The sequence below is a fragment of the Symphalangus syndactylus genome, chromosome 9 (assembly GCF_028878055.3).
Source record: "Symphalangus syndactylus isolate Jambi chromosome 9, NHGRI_mSymSyn1-v2.1_pri, whole genome shotgun sequence".
In the NCBI taxonomy this organism is placed as follows: domain Eukaryota; kingdom Metazoa; phylum Chordata; class Mammalia; order Primates; family Hylobatidae; genus Symphalangus; species Symphalangus syndactylus.
The window spans coordinates 71812394-71827169 of NC_072431.2; the positions used below are offsets into that span (position 1 = coordinate 71812394).

Genomic DNA, 14776 nt, shown 5'->3' on the forward strand with positions numbered 1-14776 from the left:
TTCTCATCCTGGCCCTGAATCCACTTACATCAGCAGCTCTCTTCACAGCCAACCAGACAGCTCACACCAATAAATTAAACCGTCTTATTTCTTGCTAGACGCAGTGGCTCTTGCCTGTAATCTCAGCACTTTGGGAGGCCAAAGTGAGAAGATAATTTCAGGCCAGAAGTTCAAGACCAGCCTAGGCAACAGAGTGAGACCCTGCCTCTCTCTCTACAGAATATTAGGTGGGAGTGGTGGCATGTGCCTGTGGTCTCAGTTACTCAGGAGGCTGAGGCAGGAGGATCTCTTGAGCTCAGGAGGTTGAGGCTGCAGCGAACTATCACACCACTGCACTCCAACCTGGAGGACAAAGCAAGACCTTGTCTCATAAAAAAACAAAAAAGAAGCAAGCCAGCAGGTCTAATCTAGACTTAAGAGGAGGGTATCGGCCAGGAATGGTGGCTCACATCTGTGATCCCAGCAATTTGGGAGGCCGAGGTTGGGGGATCACATGAGATCAGGAGTTCAAGACCAGCCTGGCCAAATGGTGAAACCCAATCTCTACTAAAAATACAAAAATTAGCTGGGCATAGTGACACACACCTGTAATCCCAGCTACTTGGGAGGCTGAGGCATAAGAATCGCTTGAACCTGGGAGGCAGAGGTGGCAGTGAGCCAAGATCACACCACTGCACACCAGTCTGGGCGACAGAGCAAGACTCCGTCTCAAAAAAAAAAAAAAAAAAAAAAGAAGAAAGAAAGAAAACAAAAGAAAAACAAAGGTCCTTCAAATTGAGCCATCTGTACGAGGCCTGAATTCGTGCTATAGCCCCGACCGACTGGCTTTTCATTCTATGTCTGCACAGGAACATGGTTAGAAAAGGTATCCTAGTTATATTGCAATGAAAAATGTCTACCTTCAACATTCACTATTTCTTGCAGGCACCTATAACCTGTGGAAAGGGTGAAAAGTTCAGAAGATTCTATTGTCTATTTGATTTTATTTATTTAGTTTTGAGGCAGTGTCTCGCTCTGTCATCCCGGTTGCAGTGCAGTGGCACGATCATAACTCACTGCAGCCTCAAATTCCTGGGCTCAAGCAATTCTGCCTCAGCCCGCCAAGTAGCTAGGACTACAGATTTGCACCACCACACCTGGCTACTTTTTTTTTCCTGTAGAGATGGGGGTTTCACTTTGTTAGCCAGTCTGGTCTCAAACTCTTGGCCTAGAGTGATCCTCCCACCTTGGCCTCCCAAACGGATGGGATTACAGGCTTGAGCCACCACACCTGGCCTCACATATTTTGATATATAAAACACCGAAGATCCTTTTAAGGAGCTGAACAAACCAGTAATTTTTAAAGAAAAAAGTAGTGGGAGTGTCTAGTACAACCAAAACCAGGCATCAAAGTCAGCAGTTAAACATTCCAGGCTGGGCACAGTGGCTCATGCCTGTAATCTCAACACTTTGGGAGGCCCTGGTGGGAGGACTACTTGAGCCCTGGGAAGTGAAGTTTGCAGTGAGCCATGATCATGCCACTGTATTCCAGCCTGGAAGACCCAGTGAAACCCTGTCTCAAAAATAAATAAATAATAAATAAATAAAGAACTAGTGCTCACTTCGGCAGCACACATGCTAAAATTGGCATGACATGGAGAAGATGAGCATGGTCCCTGTGAAATGATGACACACAAATTCATGAAGCATTCCATATTTAAAAAAAATTTCAGAACCAAGAAAATAAATGAATCAAAAGAAGGAGAAGACCCTGGTGATTCCTTTGATAATATAAAAAATCGGCCAGGCACAGTGGCTCATGCCTGTAATCCCAGCACTTTGGGAGGCTGAGGCAGGCAGATCACTTGAGGTCAGGAGTTTGAGACCAGCCTGGCCAACATTGTGAAACCCCATATCTACTAAAAGTACAAAATTAGGCCGGGTGCCGTGGCTCACGCCTGTAATCCCAGCACTTTGGGAGGCCGAGGTGGGTGGATCACCTGAGGTCAGGAGTTCAAGACCAGCCTGGCCAACATGGTGAAACCCCATCTCTACTAAAAATACTAAACTTAGCCAGGTGTGGTGGTGAGTGCCTGTAATCCCAGCTACTTGGGAGGCTGAGTCAGGAGAATTGCTTGAACCTGGGAGGCAGAGGTTGCAGTGAGCTGAGATCATGCCACTGCACTCCAGCCTGGGCGACAGAGCAAGACTCCATCTCAAAAAAAAAAAATGTACAAAATTTAGCCGGATGTGATGGCACATGCCTATAATCCCAGCTATGTGGGAGGCTGAGGCAGGAGAATTGCTTGAACCCAGGAGGCGGATGTTGCAGAGAGCCGAGATCACACCACTGCACTCCAGCCTGTATGACAGAGCGAGACTCCATCTAAAAAACAAATTAATTAATTTAAGTTCAAGGGATTCTCCTGCCTCAGCCTCCTGAGTAGCTGGGACTACAGGCACGCGCCAACATGCCTGGCTAATTTTTTTGTATTTTTCATAGAAACAGGGTTTCACCACATTGGCAGTCTGGTCTTGAAATTTTGACCTCAGGTGATCCTCCTGCCTCAGCCTCCCAAAGTGCTGGGATTACAGGCATGAGCCAACGCGCCCAGCAATAGATTAATTAAATTTTAATTTTTTTTTTAATTTGCAATTCTGAGTTTGCAAGAAGAGTGAACTGTGGCCTGGTGACCGGCACAGAGCATTTTAGAGTTCACGGCCTGCTCTCTGGGAAACTGTTTTAGCCAAAGTTGTGGCATCATCTCTGGCCACTCACTTTATTCAAAAGACCTGGCTCAAAATGACTATTTATGGAAGTCAACTCTAGCCTCAAGAGACAAAAAACCACTGGAATTCTACAGATATTCAAAAGAAGGTAACTAAGGTTATTAAAAAGCAATGAAGGGCAGGTACAATGTCTCATGCCTGTAATCCCAGCACTTTGGGAGGCTGAGGCAGAAGGGTCACTTGAGGCCAGGAGTTTGAGACCAGCCTGGGCAACATAGTGAGACCCTGTCCCTACAAAATAATTTTATTTTATTTTTATTTTTGGAATTTTTTTTTTTTTTTTTTGAGACAGAGTTTCACTCTTGTTGCCCAGGCTGGAGTTCAGTGGTGTGATCTCGGCTCACTGAAACCTCTGCCTCCTGGGTTCAAGTGATTCTCTTGCCTCAGCCTCCTGAGTAGCTGGGATTACAGGCCTGTGCCACCCTGCCTGGCTAATTTTTTGTATTTTTAGTAGAGCCAGTTTCACCATGTTAGCCAGGCTGGTCTCGAACTCTTGACCTCAGGTTTTCTGCCTACCTTGGCCTCCCAATGTGCTGGGATTATAGGTTTGAGCCACGGTGCCCAGCCCAAAAATAATTTTAAAAATTAGCTGGGCATGTTGGTGTATGCCTGTTGTCCCAGCTACTCCAGAGGCTGTAATGGGAGGATCACTTGAGGCCAGAAGTTTGAGGTTGCAGTGAGACAGGATTGCACCACTGCTCTCCAGCCTGGGCGACAGGGAGAGATTTTGTCTCTAGAAAGGAAGCAAGGAAGAGCTTCTCCTCCAAATACGCCCACTTCATCTGGGGCAGTTACAAGATTCCAGGAAATACGGAAAACCTAGCTTGAGTGCCTTTTTGGATGTATGTTAATGGGAAAACAAATCTCATTAATTAACTCATAGAACGGCTAAGAGGAAAGAATCTTAGGGGATGTGTGGTTTCACTCCCTAATTTTAAGCATGAGGAAACTGGGTACCAAAGAGACGAAGTAACTCACCAGGTAGAGAGAGAAGAGCCTCTCTTACCACAAGGGGTCTTTCATTGAAAAACCAGCAAAACTCGTTCCCTGCCTGCATCCTCCAAGATCATAGCCCAACATAGAATAGAAATGTCTTCACTTCAGAGGACAACCGGTTTGTCCTTTGCCTTTTACACCCCTTTCAGCAAGCGGTATTTCTCAGCTTTGTGTTTGTGCAAACTCTTGAGTAGCACAAACTCCTGAGCTAAGAGACACTCCACTCTGTTTGCAATTGAGGGCAAAGGCTGGGGTGCTTGGGCACAGCTCCAGGCTCCTTTCCCAGAAGTCTGGGGTGGCTGAAAAAAAAGAATTTATTTTTCACACACTGAGTAGAGACTTGGCTCATCAAGTAGAGGTTAACTTATCCCTTTTTTTTTCCTTGAGATGGAGTTTCACTTTTGTTGCCCAGGCTGGAGTGCAGTGGCATGATCTCAGTTCACCGCAACCTCCCACTCCCAGGTTCAAGAGATTCTCCTGCCTCAGCCTCTCGAGTAGCTGGGATTACAGGTGCCTGCCACCAGGCTCCAGCTAAATTTTTTATTTTTAGTGGAGACGGGGTTTCGCCATGTTGGCCAGGCTGGTCTCAAACTCCTGATCTCAGGTGATCCGCCCGCCTTGGCCTCCCAAAGTGCTGGGATTACAGGCGTGAGCCACTGCACCCGCCCTTAGAGTTGGTATTTTATAAAGATTAGAAGTTTACTTAGCTCACAATTTTAGATTATGGAAGTCCAAGAGCACGCCACTGACATCTGATGAGAATCAGATCTCCACATCACAAAATGGCCAAAGGCATGAGGATGACAGAAGGTGGACACCAGAGAGCTTACTTTTATTGTAGACCCAATTTCCGGCCAGCTAACTCACTCTGGAAATAGTGACTCTAATTTATTCATGAGAGTAGATCCCTCAGAACCTAATATCTTCTTAAAGGTCTAACTTTATAATTTTATAACAATGGCAGTTAAATTTCAACATGAATTTTGAAGGGGGATTGAAACCATAGCAATTTGTTTTTATTAGATAACTAAATTATTTGATATTTAAAAAATTATCGATTTGCCATTACTTTTAATGGCAAAAACCGCAATTACATTTGCACCAACAAAATGTCTTTGTTTTTCTTTTCATGTTGTCTTCTCTTGTGTTTTCTTGATTTTTTTTTTTTTTTTTGCTTTTGTTGTTATATGCTTTGATTCCCATTTCTTTTTTTCTTTTTCTTTTTTTTTCATATGGAGTTTTGTTCTTGTTGTCCAGGCTGGAGTGCAATGGCACCAACTCAACTTCTGCCTCCCAAGTTCAAGTGATTCTCCTGCCTCAGCCTCCCGAGTAGCTGAGATTACAGGCATGTGCCACCACGTCTGACTAATTTTGTATTTTTAGTAGAGACAAATTTTCTCGATGTTGGTCAGGCTGGTCTCTAACTCCCGACCTCAGGTGATCCACCCGCCTCAGCCTCTTAAAGTGCTAGGATTACAGGTGTGAGCCACCGTGCCTGGCCTCTTGATTCCTTTTTCTTTTGTGTGTATACTACAAATTTTCTTTTAGTTACCAAGAGACTTACCTAAAACGTCTCAGTTATAACAGTCTAGCTTACGATAATAACAATTCAACTTCAATGTATAGAAAGACTCAACAATTGTATTCTCTTCAATATATGATTTATATCACACTTACATTTTTTATATTGTGTATCTCATAATAAATTATTTAAGCTATACGTATTTTGAATACTTTTGTCTCGTGGCTTTTATCCCTAAGTTAAAAGTAATTCATGCACCCCCATTTACAGGTATCGTTAGTATTTTATTCATTTTTCTCCACCTATACCTAAATAATGATGTAATTTAATTCTAATATTTATTTTATGTATAATTAATTTCACAGTATTCTAGAAAATTATATTGTTTTTGCTTTGGAATATTATTTTCTTGTGTTCATATGGCTGTATTATAGATCTTATATTTTGTGTAATAGCAATAATATATTAATAACATAAATAACTTTACCTAGTATCTTTTAAATACTTATTAATTTAAAGGTTCCATTTTTTCATTAGACTTTTACTAATTCTTCTAATGTATTTTTTGTGAAGTTTTACTGCTATACATTGCATGCCAATAATTAAAAATGCCAGATTTTCATAAGTTCATTTTCACATTTGAAAACTGTAGTTATTTAAAGAATTATTTTCTGATACATCTATGCTAATATTCAGTATTTTATAGGTCAACATATTTTACTTTTGTTTTTAACTCCATTTTACTGCATGTTTTTTTCATATAGGTTCCTTTGGATTATTTAATTGTATTTTTGTTTTTAATGTTACATTTATGATTTGGATGGTAATTTTTCACTATGTATTATTTATAAAGATGTGGTGTTTAATAGGGTCAGGAGTGGTGGCTTATGCCTGTAACCCAAGCACTTTGGGAGGCCAAGGAAAATGGATCACCTGAGGTCGGGAGTTTGAGACCAGCCTGATCAACATGGAGAAACCCCATCTCTACTAAAAATACAAAATTAGCTGTGCGTGGTGGCACATGTCTGTAATCCCAGCCACTTGGGAGGCTGAGGCAGGAGAATCACTTGAACCTGGGAGGCGGAGGTTGCGGTGAGCCGAGATCACACCATTGCACTCCAGCCTGGGCAACAAGAGTGAATCTCTGTCTCAGAACAAAACAAAACAAAAATGTGTTTTAATCAAATATAAATCGCTGTGTTTCACTTGGAGCAAATTTTAAAGAACAAGGATAAGTGAGATCCCTTCCTTCCTCCCTCCCTTCCTCCCTCCCTCCCCCTGCCCTCTCTTTCTTTCTTTCTTTCTTTCTTTCTTTCTTTCTTTCTTTCTTTCTTTCTTTCTTTCTTTCTTTCTTTCTTTCTTTCTCTTTCCTGGTACCAAAACAGAGCTGTAGACCAATGGAACAGAATAGAGCCCTCAGAAATAATACCACACATCTACAAGCATCTGATCTTTGACAAACCTGACAAAAACAAGAAATGGGGAAAGGATTCTCTATTTAATAAATGGTGCTGGGAAAACTGGCTAGCCATATGTAGAAAGCTGAAACTGGATCCCTTCCTTACACCTTATACAAAAATTAATTCAAGATGGATTAAAGACTTAAACATTAGACCTAAAACCATAAAAACCCTAGAAGAAAACCTAGGCAATACCATTCAGGACGTAGGCATGGGCAAGGACTTCATGTCTTTCTTTCTTTTTTCTTTCTTTCCTTTGTTTTCTTTTTTCTTTTCTTTTTTTCTTTTCTTTTCTTTCTTTTTTCCTTCTTCCTTCCTTCCTTCTTTCTTTCTTTCTTTTCTTCCCTTTCCTTTCCTTCCTTTCTCTCTCTCCCTTCCATCCTTCCTTCCTTCCTTCCTTCCTTCCTTCCTTCCTTCCTTCCTTCCTTCCTTCCTCTCTCTTTTCCTTCCTTCCTTCCTTCCTTCCTCCCTTCCTTCCTCTCTCTCTCTCTTTCTTTCCCTTCTTTCTCTTGCCCTGTAACCCAGGCTGGAGTGCAGTGGCAGGATCGGGGCTCACTGCAACCTTCTTCTTTCCTTCCTTCCTTTCTTCTTACTTCCTTCCTTCCTCTCTCTCTCTCTCTGTTTCTTTCCTTTCTTTCTCTTGCCCTGTAACCCAGGCTGGAGTGCAGTGGCAGGATAGGGGCTCACTGCAACCTTCGCCTCCCAGGTTCAAGCTCTTCTCCTGTGTCAGTCTCCCGAGTAGCTGGGACTGCAGATGCGCATCACCACGCCCGGCTAATTTTTTTGTATTTTTAGTAGAGACGGGATTTCACCATGCTGGCCAGGCTGGTCTTGAACTTCTGACCTCGTGATCCACCTGCCTCAACCTCCCAAAGTGCTGGGATTACAGGCGTGAGCTGCCGCACCCAGCCCCATAAGTCAAACATTTCTATTGCCTATAAAAGTTACTAATGTAATATTTGCGTGTATAAATATTGCTCCATTTTTTTTTATTATCTTGCTTATTTCTTTTCTCAGGTGGTTGTCAGTGTTTTATTGTCTGATGAGTAGTCAGGCAGTCTAAAATTACCATCTATTTATTGTTTGAATCTATGTTATTGTGTGAGAAAAACACTTGTTATTTGAAGTAATTTTTCAAAAATGTAACTATTTTATGAGAGATGTAAATATTTGTGATTAAAAACATAAAATTATCATCTTAAACATCTTAAAGTTGTATACTTAAGCTATATGTTTAGTACTTTTAAGTATATTTACATTATATGAAACAGATCTCTAGATAATTTTATCTTTAAAAAGTACAATCTAATGTTCAATAAACTGTCTTCTCCTTCTCTTTTCCGCTTCTGAAGAACATCATTTTACTTTCTGTTTTGTCTGTCTCTTTTTAACTATCTTATGTTAGTCAACATATTTTTTCCCACATCTTTAATTTTGACAAATAAGTTATTCTCCTCTCCGTTCAGATTCATCAGGAAATTGAATCATATCTAGAAGAATTAAAACTGAAAGACTAGTATGTTTGTAAAAGCAATGCAGATTATCATACTAATAAACCCTAAAATTTCAAAGGCTTAGCAATATAATATATTTTCTGCTTACACCACCATCCCCTTTGGTTTATTTCTAGTTAAGAAAACTTCTTTGTGATTATTCAGAGATTAGATTTTTTTCTAAATTTTCTATCTGCATTCTCCTCTTTCTTCCTCCAATAGATGAAAAAAGATGCAAAGAAGACACATGTGCTTTTTATCCACACATCACTTCTAGTCACTATGCTCAGCAGAGTCAATGTGGGCAGAGCTGAGAATAGCAGTTTTCTGGCAGGACAGCCACTTCTCGGCAAAACATGACACAATAAAACTATAAATCTTTCATGGAAAGCTAACATGTTCTCAGCAAATTAAGCATATGCATGAATACAATTCTTGTGGTAAAATAAAGATTCATTTTGTTGATTCCTATTGAGCTCAGGTAATAGCAAATAAAAAACCAGCAAATGTAGAGCAAAAAAATTATTTGAAATCGAAATATTGTGGATAAAGTTATTCTGTCAATTAAAGTAAAAATATTTTTATCTCATACTAATCGTCTTACCTATAGTTGTATAATATCAAATGCTACCTTTTATTAACAATGTACTTCATATAAGTATTCCATTTATATCACCCTTCTTCATTGTTTCAATGCCTTCTGATGTGGTGCTATGGCTACTTTAAGAGTAATGATGAAGAGCACTTGTCTGAATTGTTCCCATGTGGCAAACACTGTTATATGGTCCAAGGTAAACACATTTATTATTTTCTTCTAAATTTACTGATGAAATAAAATTCTCAGCTAAGAAATACTTGATCTCATTCAAATACGTTTTATGAAATTTGGTTGACATTTCGGTGTCTCTGACTTAAATGGCATATTTAAAATTTCCATGAATCCAGATAGAGTGTTATACATGAACAGTCTCTTACTAAAAACCTTTCTGAGCTGGGCGCAGTGGCTCACGCCTGTAATCCCAGCACTTTCAGAGGCTGAGGCGGGCGGATCACCTGAGGTCGGGAGTTCGAGACCAGCCTGGCCAACATGGAGAAACCCCGTTTCTACTAAAAATACAAAATTAGCTGGGCATGGTGGCACATGTCTGTAATCCCAGCTACTCGGGAGGCTGAGGCAAGAGACTGGCTTAAACCTGGAGACGGAGGTTGAATTGAGCCGAGATCCTGCCATTGCACTCCAGCCTGGGCAACAAGAGTGAAACTTTGAAAAAAAAAAAAAAAAAAAAGCCTTTCTGAGGCAGAGTAAGATTCATAAAATGTCTTCATAATACAGAAGAAATGTGTTAACTATGTTCCCAGTAATCAACTCTGAACACTGAGCATTCTCAGTTCCCAGTGTTCAAACTGAGTCATTCAGGAAACATTGGTATCTCTGTAAGGAGGCAGAAATAGGTGTTTGGGGGAGGATCACAACATCACACATAAATGCTTTCTACATGCACCTGTTAGGATCTTAATCTAATTGGTCTATCATTTGCATGGCTAGATAGTTACTGAGTCTAGTCACACTATTTTGTTTTTAGCAGCTAATGACACCTATTTCCCGTAAGTTTCATACAATAACTTGCTCAGCTAAAACACGAATATTTTGTTAATTTACCCTAAATTGAGGGACTAGATTTGCAATTTCTAATCTTTCAACGTGAAAGCAAATAAGAGAAGAGTAATGTGTATATGTAGCATGCATTTTCTTGCTTAACTATCAAAATTCTTCTCATATTGCCTTGGACACTCTAGGCAGCCACCTAAAAAACATTCCCTCCTAATTTTTTAGCCAGGATATTAAATTTCAAAAGGTCAAGGACTTAATAATTGGTCTAAGCCAAACTCTTGTCTTTGCTTCTTTAAAAGAGCATGGCAATTATGCCAAGCCATTTAAAACTGTGGATCTGATGACTTTTATTTTATTTCAAATGTTTTCTCTAATTGTTTGCTCTAATTGTCTTATTGTGTTGATGTAGAAGAGAAACTATCTACATAATAATTTATGCATTCAAGAAATATTCATGTTAAGGTGATCAAAGTTCAATATTGTATTACAGAATAGTAGAATACTCTAAAATTAGTCAGATTATTTATAAATTCATCAATTTTTCAACATTTTCCAATGTTGAAATTAAATGATTGGCTATGCTTTTTCATGATAAATTCAATTCTAGGATAGTACTCACTGGTCTGCATATTTTTTCCCCTTTTTATTCGGGGGGGTCGGAGATGGAGTTTCACTATTGCTGCCCAGGCTGGAGTGAAATGGTATGATCTCGGCTCACCACAACCTCCGCCTCCTGGGTTCAAGGGATTCTCCTGCCTCAGCCTCTTGAATAGCAGGGATTACAGGCATGCACCGCCATTCCCAGCTAATTTTGTATTTTTAGTAGAGATGGGGTTTCTCCATGTTGATCAGTCTGGTCTCGAACTCACTATCTCTGGTGATCCGCCTGCCTCACCCTCCCAAAGTGCTGGGATAACAGGCGTGAGCCACCGCACCCTGCAGGTATTTTTGTCATTAATTATGTAAAACAGAGTTACCACAATGGTGCAGAAATGCTAATTTAATCAGAATGGGAATGAATTCAGCCTTGTTGGTAGACTATTGGTATCCTAGAGGCTGATCATTTACTTCAGCTGTGTAGACATTGCTTCATAATGCCAGGGAGCCCTTTCAATCAAGTTGCCTTTATTTCCCATTTGTGTGATCATGTTCTGGTCCGTTTTTCTTAAGCTGTCCCAGATGAGGGGTGATTATTTCTTGCATAAATGAGATCCCTTCTTTTTCCTCTGCCATGAGATCCTCCTATTCTCCTTACTGAAAGCAACAGGTTGAAGGCAGAAATGGAGACAATATACAAATATATCCCTTTCCATGTGGCCACCATAAACAGCTTATGGCATAGAAGAAGCAGGGGTGTTCTTCTATGATGTGCCCTTTCTCTTAAAAGCACCTCTGATTAAGTTTAGTCTAATCAAGATAATCTCTCTTATGATAAACAGGAAGCCAATACATTAGTAACATTATTACACGAATAATGTCTCACCACAGTCACACATTTTCTGACACTCAGGAGAAAAGGACTACACAGCAGGTGTGCACGGAAGTGGGAACCTGAGGGTCATCTGAGAATTTTGCCTACCCACCTGAATAGACTTCTAAAATCGCCTTTCAGTTGCTTTTGTTGTCTTTCTAAGTAAATGAACATATCATCTGCAAACAATAATTAATTGAACTGCTTTTCAATTTTATTCATTAAAGTTATTTATATTTCTCTGGCTTATATGAATATTTCTTATTTATAATATACATTCACACATATACATATATATTACAAATGTATCTATTTTCATATTTGTTAAATTTTTAAGAATGGATGTTAAAGGTAACTTATTTTCTGTTTGAAAGTGTTTTGATTGTTGTTTTCAAGAGTATTATTTCTGGAGTCAAAGTTGCTTGTGTTTTAATACTGGCTCTGCTGTTGTGAGGAATTTATTTCTCTCACTGGCTCTGTTTCTTTCTTTATAAATTGAGGATAATAATGACACTTTTGTTATTAAGTTACCATGTCTATTAGTCCATTCTCACACTGCTATAAGGACACACCAAAGACTAGGTAAATTATAAAGGAAAGAGATTAATTTGACTCACAGGTCAGCGTGGCTGGGGAGGCCTCAAGAACCTTACAATAATGGGAGAAGGTGAAGGAGAAGCAGGTATCCTTTTCACTAGGTGAAGGAGAGCAGGAAAAATTACCACTTATAAAACCATCCGATCTCATGAGAACTCACTCACTATCATGAGAACACCATGAGTGTCATTCTGCCCCTGGCCCCTTCCAAATCTCATGCCCTTTTTATATTTCAAAACCAAACATGCTTTCCCAACAGTCCCCCAAGGTCTTAACTCATGTTAGCATTAACCCAAAAGCCTAAGTCCAAAGTCTCATCTGAGACAAGGCAAGTCCCTGCTACCTATAAGCCTGTATATCAAAAGCAAGTTAGTAACTTCCAAGATATAGTGGGGGTACAGGCTGTAGATAAATTCTCCCATTTCAAATGGGAGAAATTGGCCAAAACCGAGGAGCTACAGGCCCCATGCAAGTTTGAATTCAACGGGGCAGTCAGTAACTCTTAAAGCTCTGAGATGATCTCATTTGACTCCATGTCTCACATGTGGGGCATGCTGATGCAAAGAGTGGGCCCTCATGGCCTTTGGAAGCTCCTTCATGGACTGGAATTGAATGCCTGTGGCTTTTCCACATGCAGAGTGCAAGCTCATGGTGGATCTGTCATTCTGGGGTCCGGAGCATAGTGGCCTTCTCAAAACTCCAGCAGGCAGCTTCAGTGGGGGCTCTGCGTGAGGGCTCCAACCCCACATTTCCCTCTGCATTGCCCTATTACAGGTTCTCCATGAGGGCTCTGCGCCTGTAGAAGACTTCTGCCTGAACATCCAGGCATTTTTATACATCCTCTGAAATCTAGGCAGAGGTTCCTAGAGCTCAACTTTTGTCTTATATGCACTCACATGCCCAACCACATGGAAGCCACCAAGGCTTGAGGATTGCACTTTCTGAAGAAATAAACCAAGCTGTGCCTTGGCCCTTTTTAGCCACAGCTGGATGTGGAGCAGCTGGGATGCAGAGCACCAAGTCCCAAGGCTTCATAGAGCAGTGGGGCCCTGGGCCTCAACCATGAAACCATTGTTTCCTCCTAGGGCTTCTGGCCGGTGATGGAAGGACGCATCTCAGATCTTTGACATGGCCTGAAGACATTTTCCCTATTGTCTTGGCTATTAACATTTAGCTTCTTTTAACTTTTGCAAATTTCTGCAGTGGCTTGAGTTTCTTTCCAAAAAATGGGATTTTATATTCTACTTCATGGTCAGGTTGTAAATTTTCCAAACTTTTATGTTCTGCTTCCATTTTAAACATAATTTTCCCATCTCCATCTGAGACAACCTCAGCCTGGACTTTATCATCCATATCACTATTAGCATTTTGGTCAAAAGCATTCAACTAGTCTCTAGGAAGTTCCAAACTTTCCCACATTTTTCTATCTTTTTCTGAGCTCTCTAAACTGTTTCAACCTCTGCCTATTACCCAGATCCAAAGTCACTTCCACATTTTCAATTATCTTTATAGCAGTGCCCCAAACTCCCAGGATTAATTTTCTGTATTAGTCTGTTTTCACACTACTATGAAGATACTACCAGAGAATGGGTAATTTATACAGAAAGGAGGTTTAACTTACTCACAATTCTGCATGGCTTGGGAGGTCTAGGCAAAGGATAAGCAAGTACCTTCTTGACTAGGCAGCAGGAGAGAGGGAGAGCAGAATAAACCACCACTTATAAAGCCATCAGATCTTTTGAGAACTCAATTACTATCATAAAAACAGCATGGAGGAAAATTATCCCCGTGTTCCAATCACCTCCCACCAAGTCCCTCCCTTGACACATGGGGATTACAATTTGAGATAAGATTTGGGTGGGATAAGATTTTACAGTAACAAATTCAATACAAGGCACAGAATATAGATTTTTTTGGAGAATCTCTGAGGTTTCCAGGTTTCTCGTTAATTATCCACCTTATTAAAATAATCTTTTTTGTTTCAATATTGTTCTTCAGTTCTGAAATGCATACAAACTCACACACAAACACACACTCACTTGCTACATAACTTTCTTATGTGTAAGGTATATCTTTTTAAAAAATTTTTTAAGCTGTGTCTTGCTCTGTCATCCAGGCTGGAGCACAGTGGTGGCATCTCCGCTCACTGCAACCTCTGTATCCCAGGATCAAGCGATTCTCCTGCCTCAGCCTCCCTAGTAGCTGGGAATACAGGCATGCACAACCACGCCCAGCTGATTTTTTGTATTTTTAGTTGAGATGGCATTTCGAGATTACAGGCATGAGCCACCGTGCCTGGCTGATATATCTTTAGAGTTATATATTTGTATATGTAACTCTATGTAAATGAAAACTAAAAGTCTGTTTTGGTTTGTCAGCAGAGAGGCCACATGTATAAAAAAACATATAAAATAAATTTCGATAACTATTTAATCAAGACTCAGAAATGTATGCATATTAATTATAGTCATGTAACTTTTATGATCATAAAATGACCCTGTGGTTAATAATAATTCAATTGCACATACTGAAATAACTAAAACTCTATAATGGGATTGCTTGTAATACAAAGGATAAATACATGCTCGAGGTGATGAATACCTCATTTACTCTGCTGTGATAATTAAATAATGTATGCCTGTGTTTAAATATCTCATATATGCCATGTGTATGCCACACTGTCTACCCACAAAAATTTTAAAAAATCTAAATAAGGTAAAAAAGAATACAAATTTGACCTATGAGAACAAAATTATTCAACTTATTTGCAGTTTAAAACCACTAGAGGGCCAGGTGTAGTGGCTCACGCCTATAATTCCAGCAATTTAGGGCACCAAGGTGGGTGGATCACCTGAG

General features: G+C 40.1%; 1 non-coding gene across 1 annotated transcript; it reads left to right on the forward strand.

Annotated features, from left to right (window-relative positions):
• Nucleotides 1-1593: 1593 nt before the first annotated feature.
• LOC129490823 (U6 spliceosomal RNA) lies at nt 1594-1700 on the forward strand. Its single transcript, XR_008660317.1, has one exon. It is a non-coding gene; the product is annotated as a U6 spliceosomal RNA (small nuclear RNA).
• The last annotated feature ends 13076 nt before the right edge of the window (nt 1701-14776 follow it).